General features: G+C 38.3%; 1 long non-coding RNA gene across 1 annotated transcript; it reads left to right on the top strand.

Moving 5' to 3' along the window:
* Positions 1–6846: 6846 nt before the first annotated feature.
* Positions 6847–13968, top strand: LOC116557543. Its single transcript, XR_004271566.1, has 3 exons — positions 6847–6868; positions 7512–7515; positions 11497–13968. It is a non-coding gene; the product is annotated as an uncharacterized LOC116557543 (long non-coding RNA).
* Positions 13969–14699: the final 731 nt, after the last annotated feature.

Here is a 14699-nt window from a genome sequence, read left to right as displayed (position 1 = left end):
GTCATGAAGCATTTCCTCTGTTTTCTTCTAATGGTTTCATTGTTTTAGGAGTTTCACATTTAAAAGTATTTAATTCATTTTGTGTTGATTTTTATGTATGATGAAAGGCAGAGGTCTTGTATCTATTAAAATTTTTTTTAACTCTTAAACGTTTTGTTTTCTTGCATTCAAGGTGAATCCCTTTTAAGTAGCACATACGTTTTGTTTTGTAACCGAATCTAAGAATGTTTGTATTTTAAGAAAACAGTTACAAGTTATATTTAATGGAATTTCTGACAGATTTGGCTTTAAATCTATAATATCTGTTTTTTATTACTCAAACCTATAAAGTTATTAGCTACATGTTATTTTCCTGTTCTCTAGTGATTATCACAGAGAGTATAATATGAATTCTTTTATTCAAAAGAAAAATAATATAATTTTTTCTTCTTCCCATCTTAGATTTGTTCTCTGGTCGCCCTGTAACAAAAGAAGTTAACAAGAATACATTAGAAGGGTTTATTTTTGTAACATTTATATTTACAAGGGAGATACACAGGGTATAATTAATTTCCAAAGAGATAGCTTAGAACTCCAGCTTCTACAGCATCTTCAAAAAAGAACAATAATTATTTAGAAAAGTGACAAAAGTAAAGTATGTGAGTCTTTGGGACAGCAAGTTGCAAGAGGACAAATACATGAAAGTTTATTTTGTAGACTCTTCTTCTGCCATCCCCACTCTTTTTTAAAGGGGTACATGTGTGAAATGTGCAGGTTTGTTACATAGGTATACACATGCCATGGTGGTTTGCTGCATCCATCACATCATCTATGTTATTGTATTTCTCCTAATGTTATCCTTCCCCTCTCCCCCACACCCTGCTATCCCTCCCATAGCTACCCAATTCCCAACAGGCCACAGTGTGTGATGTTCCCCTCTCTGTGTCCATGTGTTGTCTTTGTTCAGCACCCACTTATGAGTGAGAACATGTGGTGTTTGGTTTTCTGTTCTTGTGTCAATGTGCTGAGAATGATTGTTTCCAGCTTTATCCATGTCCCTGCAAAGGACATGAACTCATCCTTTTTTATGGCTGCATAGTATTTCATGGTGTAGATATGCCAAATTTTCTTTACTCAAGGGCTTTTGAATGTTGATGAAGGCCTTCTCTGCATCTATTGAGATAATCATGTGGTTTTTGTCTTTGGTTCTGTTTATGTGATAGATCATGTTTATACATTTGCATATGTTGAACAACTCTTGCATCCCAGGGATGAAGCCAACTTGCTTGTGATGGATGAGCTTTTTGATGTGCTGTTGGATTCTGTTGGCCAGTATTTTATTGAGGAATTTCCATCAATGTTCATTATGAATATTGGCCTGAAATTTTCATTTTTAGTTGTGTCCCTGCCAGGTTTTGGTATCAGGATGATGTTGCTCTCATAAAATGAGACTATTATTGATGGGCATTTGGGCTGGTTCCAAGTCTTTGCTATTGTGAACAGTGCTGCAATAAACATACATGTTCATGTGTCTTCATAACAGAATGATTTATAATCCTTTGGGTATATACCCAGTAATGGGATTGCTGGGTCAAATGGTATTTCTGGTTCTAGATCCTTGAGGAATTGCCACATTGTCTTCCACAATGTCAGGGAGCATGATACTTCCAGCTTTTTTTTTTACCCTCCTTAGGATTGTCTTGATTATGCCTGCTCTTTTTGGTTCCATATGAAATTTAAGGTAGTTTTTTCCAATTCTGGGAAGAAAGTCAAATGTAGCTTATGGGGATAGCATTGAATGTATAAATTACTTTGGGCAGTATGGCCATTTTCAGGATATGGATTCTTTCTAACCATGTGCATGGAATGTGTTTCCATCTGTTTGTGTCCTCTCTTATTTCCTTCACAATTTGTTGGTAGTTCTTGAAGAGGTGCTTCACATCACTTGTTAGTTGTAGTCCTAGGTATTTTATTCCCTTTGTAGCAATTGTGAAAGGGAGTTCACTCATAATTTGCCTCTCTATTACTGGTGTGTAGGAATGCCTGTGATTTTTTTTTTTTTTTTGGCACGTTGATATGTATCTTGAGACATTGCTGAAGTTGCTTATCAGCTTAAGGAGATTTGGACTAACATGATGGGGTTTTCTAAATATACAATCATGTCATCTGCAAATAGAGACAATTTGACTTCCTCTTTTCCTAATTGAATACCTTTATTTCTTGTTCTTGCCTGATTTCTCTGGCTAGAACTTCCAGTACTATGTTGAATAGGAGTGGTGAGAGAGGGCACCAATTTTCAAAGGCAATGCTTCCAGTTTTTGCTCCTTCAGTATGATATTGGCTGTGGGTTTGTCATAAATAGCTGTTACTATTTTGAGATACATTCCATCAATACCTAGTTTTTTTTAGTTTTTAGCATAAAGGGGTGTTGAATTTTGTAGAAGGCCTTATCTACATGTATTGAGATAATCATGTGGTTTTTGTCTTTGGTTCTGTTTATGTGATGGATTACGTTTATAGATTTGCATATGTTGAACCAGCCTTGCATCCTAAAAAGGAAGCTGACTTAATTGTGATGGATAAGCTTTTTGATATGCTGTTGTATTCAGTTTGCCAGTATTTTATTGAGGATTTTTGCATCAAAGTTCATCATGGATATTGGCTTGAAACTTGTTTCTTAATTGTGTCCCTGCCAAGTTTTGGTGTCAGGATGATGTTGGTCTCATAAAATGAGTTAGGGAGGATTCCCTCTTTTTGCATTGTTTGAAATATTTTCAGAAGGAATGGTACCAGCTCCTTTTGTATCTCTGTAGAATGTGGCTGTGAACCCATCTGGTCCTGGACATCTTTTGGTTGGTAAGCTATTAATTGTTGACTCAGTCTCAGACCTTGTTATTTGTCAATTCAGGGATACAACCTCTTCCTGAGTTAGTCTTGGTAGGGTGTAAGTGTCCAGGAATGTATCCATTTGTTCTAGATTTACTGGTTTATTTGCATAGAGGTGTTTGTAGTAATCGCTATTGGTAATTTGTATTTCTGTGGGATTGATGGTGATAACTCCTTTATCATTTTTTATTGCATCTCTGATTTTTCTCTCTTTTCTTGTTTATTAGTCTGGCTAGCAATCTGTCTGTTTTGTCTATCTTTAAAAAAAAAAAAACTGCTCCTGGATTTATTGATTTTTTTTTTAAGGATTTTGGATGTCTCTATTTCCTTCAGTTTTGCTCTGATCTTAGTTATTTCTTGTTTCTTCTGCTGGCTTTTGAATTTGTTTGTTCTTGCTTCTCTAGTTCTTTTACTTGTGATGTTAGGGTGTCAATTTTAGATCTTTCCTTGCCTCTCTTATGGGAATTTAATGCTATAAATGCCCCTGTAGACACTGCTTTAAATGTGTCCCAGAGATTCTGGTACATTGTTTCCTCGCTCTCATTGGTTTTGAAGAACATTTTTATTTCTGCCTTCATTTCATTGTTTATCCAGTAGTCATTCAGGAGCAGGATGTTCAGTTTCCATGTAGTTGTGTGGTTTTGAGTGAGTTTCTTAATCCTGAATTCTAATTTGATTGCACTGTGGTCTGAGAGACTGTTATGATTTCCATTTTTGAATTTGCTGAGGAATATTTTACTTCCAACTATTATTCTGTAGATATCTATTAGGTCTGCTTGGTCCAGATCTGAGTTCAGGTCCTGGATATCCTTGTTAATTTTCTGTTTCATTGATCTAATATTGACAGTGGGGTGTTAAAATCTCCCACTGTTATTGTGTGGGAGTCTGTCTCTTTGTAGGTCATTAAGAACTTGCTTTATGTATCTGGGTGCTCCTGTATTGGGTGCGTATATATTTAGGACAGTTAGATCTTCTTGTTGCATTGATCTCTTTGCCATTATGTCATGCACTTCTTTGTCTCTTTTGAACTTTGTTGGTTTAAAGTCTGTTTTATCAGAGACTAGGATTGCAACCCCTGCTTTTTTTTGCTCTCCATTTGCTTGGTAAATCTTCCATCCCTTAATTTTGAGCCTTTGTGTGTCTTTGTACTTGAGATGGGTCTCCTGAATATAGCACACCAATGAGTCTTGACTCTTTATCCAAATTGCCCATCTTTGTCTTTCAATTGAAACATTTTGTCTTTTAATTGGGATATTTAGCCCATTTACATTTAAGGTTAATATTGTTATATGTGAATTTAATCCAGACATTATGATGCTACCTGGTTGTTTTGCCCATTAGTTGATGTAGTTTCTTCATAGTATTGAAGGTCTTTACAATTTGGTATGTTTTTGCAGTGGCTGGTACTGGCTGTTTCTTTCCATGGTTAGTACTTCCTTCAAGGGCTATTGTAAGGCAGCCCTAATGGTGATAAAATCTCTTAGCAGTTGCTTGTCCGTAAAGGATTTTATTTCTCCTTCACTTATGAAGCTTAGTTAGGCTGGATATGAAATTCTGGGTTGAAAATTCTTTTCTTTAAGAATGTTGAATATTGGTTCCCACTTTCTTCTGGCTTGTAGAGTGTCTGCTAAGAGATCCACTGTGAGTCTGATGGGCTTCCGTTTGTGGGTAACCTGACCTTTCTTTCTGGCTGCCCTTAGCATTTTTTCCCTTCATTTCAACCCTGGTGAATCTGACAGTTAAATGTCTTGGGATTGCTCTTCTTGAGGAGTTTCTTTGTGGTGTTCCCTGTATTTCCTGCATTTGATTGTTGGCCTGTCTTGCTAGGTTGGGGATGTTCTCCTGGATAATATCCTGAAGAGTGCTTTCCAACATGGGTTCATTCTCCCTGTCTCTTTCAGGTACACCAATCAAATGTAGATTGGGTCTTTTCACACAATCCCATATTTCTTGGAGGCTTTGTTTATTTCTTTTCACTCTTTTTCCTTTAATCTTGCCTTCTCCCTTTATTTCATGGAGTTGATCTTCAATCTGTGATATCCTCTCTTCTGTTTGATAGATTCAGCTATTGAAACTTGTGTATGCTTCATAGAGTTCTTGTGCTGTGTTTTTCGGCTCCATGTCATTTATGTTCTCTACACTGGTTATTACAGTTAGCATTTTGTCTAACTTTTTTCAAGGTTCTTAGCTTCCTTGCATTAGGTTAGAACATGCTCTTTTAGATCAGAGTAGTTTATTATTACCCACCCTCTGAAGCCTGATTATGTCAATTCATCAAACTCATTCTCCATCCAGTTTTGTTCCTGTGCTGGTAGGAGTTATGATCCTTTGGAGGAGAAGAGGCCTTCTGGTTTTCGGAGATTTCAGCTTTTTGCACTGGTTTCTTCCCATCTTCATGGATTTATCTACCTTTGGTCTTGAAGTTGATGAGCTTTGAGTGGGGTCTCCGGGTTGATGTTCTTTCTTTTGATGTTGAAAATACTTCTTTATGTTTGTTAGTTTTCCTTCTACCAATCAGGCCCCTCTACTGTAGGTCTGCTGGAGTTTGCTGGAGGTCCACTTCAGACCCTGCTTGCCTGGGAATCAGCAGCGGGGACTGAAAAACAGCAAAGATTGCTCTCTGTTCATCCCAAAAGTGTACCTACCAGATGCCAACCAGAGCTCTCCTGTATGAGTGTCAGCCCCTGCTGGGAGGTGTTTCCCAGTCAGGATACACAGAGGTCAGGGAGCTACTTGAGTAGGCAATCTGTCCCTTATCAGAGCTCTAGCACTGTATTGGGAGACCTGTTCCTCCCTTCAGAGCTGCCAGGCAGGGATGTTTAAGTCTGCTGAAGCTGAACCCACAACTGCCCCTTTTCCCAGGTGCTCTGTCCCAGGAAGGTGGGGGCTTTATTTGTAAGTCCTTGAGGAGCTGCTGCCTTTTTTCAGAGATGCCCTTCCCAGCAAGAAGGGAGTATAGTGACAGTCTGCCTGCAGAGGCCTTGCTGAGCTGCTGTGGGCTTTGCCCAGTTGCTATGTAAACTTCCTGGTGACTTTGTTACACAGCTGTGGTTAAAACCATCTACCCAAGCCTCAACAATGGTGGACCCCTATCCCCCCACTGAGCTGGAATGTCCCAGTTTGAGCTCTGACTACTCTGCTGGCTGAGAGAATTTCAAGCCAGTAGATCTTAATTTGCTGGTTTTCATGGGGGTGGGACCCACCAGGCCAGATCATTTGGCTCCCTAGCTTTAGCCCCCCTTTTCAGGGGAATGAACTGTTCTCACTGGCATTCCAGGTGCCACTTGGGTATGAGAAGAGAAGAAAAAATCTGCTGCTAAAATGCCCCCCACCCCCCGCCTCACTTTTGTGCTGGAAACCCTGGCGCTGGTGTTGTGAATGCCATGGGAAAAGTGCAGTATCTGAGCAGAGTGCCAGAGTGTCAGGAAAACTCCCTAATGGCTTCCCTTGGCTAGGAGAGGGAGTTCTCTGGCCCCTTGCACTTCCTGGATGAGGCAAATCCTCACCCTCCATGGGCTTCACCCACTTTCTAACCAGTCCCAACGAGATGAGCCTTGTACTTCAGTTGGATATGTGGAGATCACCTGCCTTCTGTGTCACTCTCGCTGGGAACTGTGCACTGGAGCTGTTCCTATTCTTGGCATAAGTCCCTGCCATCTCCAGGCTATTAATTGCTGCCTCAATTTCAGACCTTGTTATTGGTCTATTCAGGGATTCAACTTCTTCCTGGTTTAGTCTTGGGAGGGTGAAGGTGTCCAGGTATTTATTCATTTCTTCTAGATTTTCTGTTTTATTTGCATAGAGATGTTTATAGTATTCTTGATGGTAGTTTGCATTTCTATGGGATTGGTGGTAATAGTGCATTTGTCATTTTTTATTGCATCTGTTTGATTCTTTTTTCTTTCCTTTATTAGTCTGGCTAGCGGTCTACCTATTTCGTTGATATTTTTAAAAAACCAGCTCCTGGATCATCGATTTTTTGAGAGAGAGAGAGAGAATGAGAGTGTGTGTGTGTGTGTGTGTGTGTGTGTGTGTGTGTGTCTGTATCTCCTTGAGTTCTGCTCTGATCTTAGTTATTTCTTGTCTTCTGCCAGCTTTTCATTTTGTTTGTTCTTGCTTCTCTAGTTCTTTTAATTGTGACATTAGGGTGTCAATTTTAGATCTTCCTTGCCATCTCTGTTGGGCATTTAATACTATAAATTTCCCTCTAGACACTGTTTTAAATGTGTCCCAGAGACTCTGGTATGTTGTATTTTTGTTCTCATTAGTTTCAAAGAATAACCTTATTTCTGATTTCATTTCATTATTTATCCAATAGTCGTTTAGGAATAGGTTGTTCAGTTTCCATGTAGTTATGTGATTTTGAGTGTGTTTCCTAATTCTGAGTTCTAACTTGATTGCACTATGGTCTGAGAGACTGTTTGTTATAATTTACATTCTTTTGCATTTGTTGAGCAGTATTTTACTTCCAGTTGTGTGGCCAATTTTAGAATAGGTGTAATGTGGTGCTGAGAAGAATGTATATTCTGTTAATTTGGTGTGGAGGCTTCAGTAGATGTCTATTAGGTCCCTTGGTCCAGAGCTGAGTTCAAGACATGAATATCCTTTTTAATTTTCTGTTTTGTTCATCTGTCTAATATTGAAAGGGAGGTGTTAAAGTCTCCCACTAGTATTGTGTGGAAGTATAAGTCTCTTTGTAGGTATCTAAGAACTTGCTTTATGAATTTGGATGCTGCTGCATTGGGTGCATATATATTTAAAATAGTTAACCTTTCTTGTTGTATTGATCCCTTTACCATGATGTAATGCCCTTCTTTGTCTCTTTTGAACTTTGATGGTTTAAAGTCTGTTTTATCAGAGAATAAGATGGCAACCTCTGCTTTTCTTTGCTCTCCATTTGCTTCATAAATCTTTCGCCATTTCTTTATTTTGAGCCTATGTTTGTCTTTGCATGTCAGATGGGTCTCCTGAATACAGCACACAAATGGGTCTTGACTCTTTATCCAATTTGCCAGTCTTTTTAAAATTGGGGCATTTAGCCCATTTACATTTAAGGTTAATATTGTTATGTGTGAATTTGATCCAGCCATTATGATGCTAACTGGTTATTTTCCCCATTCGTTGATGCAGTTTCTTCCTAGCGTCAATGGTGTTTACCATTTGGTATGTTTTTGCAGTGGCTGGTACCAGTTGTTCCTTTCCTTGTTAAGTGCTTCCTTCAGGAGCTCTTGTAAGGCAGGCCTGGTGGTGATGAAATCTCTTAACAGTTACTTGTCCGTAAAGGATTTTATTTCTCCTTCACTTATGAAGGTTAGTTTGGCTGGATATGAAATTCTGGGTTGAAAATTCTTTTCTTTAAGAATGTTGAATATTGGCACCCAGTCTCTTCTGGCTTGTAGGGTTTCTCCCAAGAGATCCGCTATGAGTCTGATAGGCTTTGTAGGTAATCTGACCCTTCTATCTGGCTGCTCTTAGCTTTTTTTCCCTTCATTTCAACCCTGGTGAATCTGACAATTATGTGTCTTGGGGTTGCTCTTCTCAAGGAGTATCTTTGTGGTGTTCTCTGTATTTCCTGAATTTGAATGTTGGCCTATCTTGCTAGGTTGGGGAAGTTCTCCTGGACAATGTCCTGAAGAGTATTTTCCAACATGGGTTCATTCTCCCTGTCACTTTCAGGTACACTGATCAAACATAGATTCAGTCTTTTCACAAAATACCATATTTCTTGGAGGCTTTGTTCATTTCCTTTGACTCTTTTTCCTCTAATCTTGCCTTCTCCCTTTACTTCATTGAGTTGATCTTTAATCTCTGATATCCTCTCTTTTGTTTGATCGATTCAGCTGTTGAAACTTGTGTATGCTTCAAGAAGTTTCTTGCGCTGTGCTTTTCAGCTCCATCAGGTTGTTTATGTTCTTCCCTACACTGGTTATTCCAGTTAGCATTTTGTCTAACATTTTTCAAGGTTCTCGGCTTCCTTGCATTGGGTTAGAACATGCTCCTTTAGCTCAAAGAAGTTTGTTATTACCCTCCTTCTGAGGCCTGATTCTGTCAATTCATGAAACTCATTCTTCATCCAGTTTTGTTTTCTTGCTGATGAGGAGCTATGATCCCTTAAAGGAGAAGAGACATTCTGGTTTTTGGAGTTTTCAGCCTATTTTGCAACGGTTTCTTCCCATCTTCATGAATTTATCTTCCTTTGGTCTTTGAGGTTGGTGACCTTTGGATGGGGTCTCTGATTACATGTCCTTTTTGTTGATGTTGGAACTGTTTCTTTCTGCTTGTTAGTTTTCCTTCTCACAGTCAGGACCTTCTACTGCAGGTCTGCTGGAGTTTGCTGGAGGTCCACTTCAGACCCTGCTTGCCTGGGAATCACCAGCAGGAGCTGCAGAACAGCAAAGATTGCTACCTATTCCTTTATTTGGTAGTGTTGTCCCAGAAAGGTACCCACCAGATGACAACCAGAGCTCTCCTGTATAAGGTATCTGTTTGCCCCTACTAGGTGGTGTCTCCCAGTCAAAATACTTGGGGGTCTGGGAGTCCCTTGAGGAGGCAACGTGTCCCTTATCAGAGCTTGAACACTGTGCTGGGAGATCTGTTGCTCCCTTCAGTGCTGCCAAGCAGGGACAGTTAGGTCTGCTGAAGCTGTACCCACGACTGCCCGTTTGCCCTGATGTTCTTTCCCAGGAAGGTGCTGGTTTTATTTATAACTTCCTTATGGGCTGCTGCCTTTTTTCAGAAATGCTGTGCCTGGTGAGGACATGTAGTGAGACAGTGCCTGTAGCTGCTGATCTGTGTTGGGCTCTGCCCCATTCTGATTTCCCGGCAGCTTTGCTTACACTGGGGTTGAAATTGCCTACTCAAGCCTCAGCAATGGAGCACACCCCTCCTGTCACCAAGCTCGAATGACTCAGGTTGAGCTCATACTGCTGTGCTGCCTGCGATAATTTCAAGCCAGTAGATTAGCTTTCTCGTCTTTGTAGGGGTGAAACCCACCAAGACAGACCACTTGGCTCCATGGCTTTTGCCCCCTTTCCTGCCAGGTTCTGTCTTGTGACATTCTAGGCACCACTGGGATGAGGAAAAAAAAAAAAAAAAAAAAAACTGTTGCCAGCTCGATTTTTGCCCAAACAGCCACCCAGTTTTGTGCTGGAAACCCAGGGCCTTGGAGGTTGTGGAGGTACCAGAGGGAATTTCCTGTCTGTGAGGTATGAAGACCATGGGAAAAGTGAGTGCAGTATCTGGGCTGGAGTTTAGGAAACAGTCCCTAGTAGCTCCCATTGGCTAGGAGAGGTAGTTTCCTGGCCCCTTGCACTTCCCAGGTGAGGTGACGCCCCACCCTGCTTCAGCTCTCCCTTCTTGGGCTGCACCTACTGTCCCAGCAGTCCCAGTGAAATGAACCCAGGTACTTCAGTTGGAAATGTGGAAATTACCTGCCTTCTGCATCAATCTCAACAGGAGCTGTACACTGGAGCTGTTCCTATTTGGCTATCTTGCCTCAAAAAATACTAACACTTTTTGTACCATTCTTTTATAAGGTAACTAATTACATATACCTTAGATGATTTAATTACTTTTCATATTTTCTGATAAGTATTTTGTTTTCATTTTCCAGTTTTATTCTTATTTTTACCTGGATTTTTTTTTTTTACTGATTTCTCTTTTGCTGTGTGTAATCTGCTATTAAATCCATCAATTTCATTCGTACATTATTTTTTAGTTCTTTAATTTCCATTTATTTTTATGTTTCATAGTTCTCTGGAGTAATTTTACTCATTGTTGTCTACTTTAGGTCTAAGATTTACATATGATAACTCTACTAACTTAATAATCTATGTGTGTATTTCTGTCATCTTTTTCTTTTGTATCTTGGGATTATTTGTTTTCTCAGTAGCTATTAAGCAAATGCCATATATTCTGTATAAAACATAATAGAGGATTATAGTATTTTACCTATCTTCAAAGAAAATGTAGCCATTATTTTGACAATCAGAGTGAAGTTAATTTGTAAGGCTTGATCTACCTCTGTTCCAGCCCGGCACCAGGCATAGCCCTCTATCATTCCTAACTAGAAGCCTGGGATCTCTGCTAGTGATGGACCTTCTCGATGGGTACTGAGCTCCTCTTTAATCTCCTTAGCACTATGAGACTGCTAAAACTCCACTCTGCTGTTGATTAGAGTTGTTAGTGTTCTCAGGTTTTATCCAGTGCAACTAAAAAGTGTATCTAGTGTCTTAAGAAGAAATCCATTGAATGTTCTGTTTATATCTTTATTTTCTCTCTAGGGACTTGGTCCCAAAAGTACTGACTGCCTTGACAGATGCATAATCTCTTTTTTCTTCCACGTTTTGCAGAATTTCCAATTTCCTATTGACTTCTCTTTATTTTAGCAGTGGTCCTTTATTGAATTCTGAACCTCTCACAGTGCCAAGAATGAGCAAATATTCTAAAGGCAAAAGCAGGTAGAAAGTCTGCTCATCACTCTGAAGTTCCCTTCAGATGTTGGCTCTTCCAGTTCTGCCCACCTCATCGCTTCTCCCTGTATTTAAACTGTGTGTGTGTGTGTGTGTGTGTGTGTGTGTGTGTGTGTGTGTGTGTGCGCGCGCGCGCGCGCGCGTGTGTGTCTGTGGGAAGGGGTGGGGGAATGGATGAAAGAATGGGTGTTTTTCGACTTTGCAAAGTATTCTCAATGGGAGTATTGTTTGCTGTTTGCCAAAAATGACAACGTCGTAAGCAGAAGGGGAAGTTGAAGCCCACATTTTAAATCTTAAATTGCTATCATATTTTAACTACATTTCTATCAAATGGTTTCTGATATTTTTATTTGATAAACTAATGAATATGTCGGCTAAGAAAATTTTGTTCCAACTTCCTATATCTTTCACTTAAGGCATTAATAATTATTTGTAATTACTAACTTAATAAGGTGATATATATCATTGTTTGAACCTTAGATTTACCACTTATTTCGTTAGTAGTTATGTCACTTCAGCAATGTACTTATGTACTCCAGCCTTGGTTTACTCTTCTGTCAAATAAATGTGAAAAGATTTTTGTGGCTCATAGATTTTTGTGAAAATCAAATTATATATTAAAATACCAAATACCTTGTTTATATTACCAGCCAATCAATGTCACTTTATTTCTTCTAATTATTCTCTCCTCAGTTAATGATATAAAGTAACAACAGATGAACAATGATAGATAATGGGGATAAGAAAGTAAAGAACCTACCCATATGTGTGTAATTCAGATATGGCAATAAGTGCCAACATAATGGAATTCAGTTCAGTTAAATAATTTATACAATTATAAGACTAGAGTGAAGGGGAGAGCCGTGGAAAAAAAAGGGGAAAAGATAATAATTTACATGTATCATCAGACATTTAGTAGAGCCCTGAACATATACTTTTAAAAGAGTAAAGCTGTGAATCAATCATTAATTACTTTCATAGAAGGAGAGAATACATTGCCCATTTTTGATAGAGTCATTAGATCTTTCCAATGAGCAATATCTATCTGCACCTGGTAAATTATTTTTGTCTGGTGCTTTATTTGTGATAGGTTCATCTGCTATTTCAGAAAATGCCAAGCTGAGTCTGTGTTTTCCTTTGTAAACAACCACACCACAAGTGCCACTATACAAGACGCGAAGGCACAGGGCCTAGCTCTCGTACACTCCTTTAGCTCAGAAATTATATCTTTTAAAAATTATGCCTTTTTAATGGTATCAAATGTTAGAACTTTTGAAGTCCTTTTATTTTAGCATTGGGTCTGATAAACACAGTTACATTTTAATGTCCTTAAGACAGTCCAAAGAAAAGAAGCAAAGGTTCCAAAACACAGGAAATTATTTCCTAAGACAAAAAAAAAAGTAAGAAATAAAATTGGCTTAGCTTAGAAAACTTATTTTCTAAATATAACACCTAAAATGTTTTATATATTTTAAAAATTATGTTTCATATTCAGATAAGTCTGATCGAAGAAAATATGAGTTGGAATTAGAATAAACAAAAAAGTACCTTAAAACTCTTTAATGTTTCAGCAAAGAAGACCAGGATATGCTACTTGTAAATAAGGATCAAAAACAAAGGCAAATGATTTAAAATACAGACAGTTCTGATCTTGACTATGCATATGTCTAGCTAAAGCTGTTCCAACTATTGGAAGTGATATTTAGGAAACTACTTTTGCAGATTATTATTTCATTATTAATTTGTTAGTCTGGAAGATTCAGAAAAAAATCATATGTATAAGAATTCAAAATGATATGAAGAGCAAGAGATGTGGGGATAACGGAGATACAAAGAACTTAGAAGAAGAAAGGGATAGGAATGTTGGTATGCCTTAATTTCCAAAACCTTCTGCAAAACTGCTCCGGGAGCCAACTTTCCATGCATTGGGTTTCTTCATTTATTTTCTTTTTTACCTACCTGTTCTACATTTTCACAAAAATTTTTTCAGTCACTGAAGATTATCAAATCAATCAAGATTTACATTTACAACTGCAGAGGTGAACCTGACTTTTTCATGGAGTGGGTCAAACTAAACATTTTTAAGAGTTGTCCAGGCTACTTAATTTGAAAAGTAGTTGACAATGGCATGTTTTTGTGTAAGTTAATGATGTGAGAAATATGCACTGTATCCTGGGCTATTTCAGCATTCAGAATAGTTCTTCACTAGCAGAATTTCTAATAAATTTCTTTTACTTATTCCATGACGCATCAATTTAGTTATTCCAAATAACTCAAGGTCAACTATATGCTGGTCAGGGGCCTGAATTCTTCAAATAAGACAGAGTTTCTTAACCAGCAAAGTGATTGAACAAATGGAGAAAAGTAATGTCAGTAGAAAACTAAATTTGTTTCTTACCTAGTCTATATACAAAAAAAAAAAGAGAATCAAGGAAAATGAGCTGCAGTGGTAATGGTGACCTGCCAAGGTCCTCAATGTTCAAATTTATTTTGTCCCTTTCTTTCCTTTGTTTCCTTTTCAACCACTTGCTGGGCTGATAATTCCAAGACTCTGGCAGAGAAAGTGATCTTTGGGAGTCTGTTGCCGTGAATATGTATTTGTTGTCACTGTCGTTTTGGACAGGTAAAAAAAGATGTAAATTAAAGAGCAATAGAAAAGTAAAAAAGAGAACCCCACTTATTACTGAATCTGTGTCTTTCTGTTTAGTATTTATCATAAAGGACAGGCATTGACTGCCCATATGTTTAGAGACAGGTAGAATAAAAAGCCCACTGCTTTGAGAAGCCAGAGAACTGGGTTCTGATGTGAGTGTGGGCTTTCACTATTATGTCATTAAATGTTGGTGCATGAGATTTCCTCATCTATAAATCGGATGCTGTCAGCCCATCTCTCTAAGCTCCCTTCCTGTTTTATAAATCTTTGTTGACTAAGGTGTGACAAAGCCAGAATCCCATGTATCCCAACATTTTCTAGTTGATGTCTTCTAATGAACGTTTGTTATAGATATCACCTTAATGACTGAGAAGCGAAAGCTGTTCCAACTAGTGGCTGCAGGTTTTGCTTGAAAACTGAGTATTTGCAGATAATTCAAGAAGTTGGAAAGGAATAAAGGTAGCCTCTGATGTTGCTTTTAATGGACAAGAAGACAAAAGTGGGGGGAACAGGATACTGAGAGGGTGAAAAATAAGTAGGAATAAGAATACCTGAAAGCCATCAATATAATTGTGGCACTAAATAAATCTTTATGTGAAGATCATCTAAAGTTAAAATTAGAATCAGTCATTATCTATGTTTGTATAAGATCAGCTATTGGAGCTAATCTCTCTCTCTCTCTCTCTCTCTCTCTCTCTCTCTCTCTCTCT

Source organism: Sapajus apella, unplaced genomic scaffold (genome assembly GCF_009761245.1).
Source record: "Sapajus apella isolate SASKATOON/1434 unplaced genomic scaffold, GSC_monkey_1.0 scaffold19, whole genome shotgun sequence".
NCBI classification, from domain to species: Eukaryota; Metazoa; Chordata; class Mammalia; order Primates; family Cebidae; genus Sapajus; species Sapajus apella.
The sequence above is the reverse complement of the archived record's forward strand: the minus strand, read 5'-3'. Positions and strand labels throughout refer to the sequence as shown.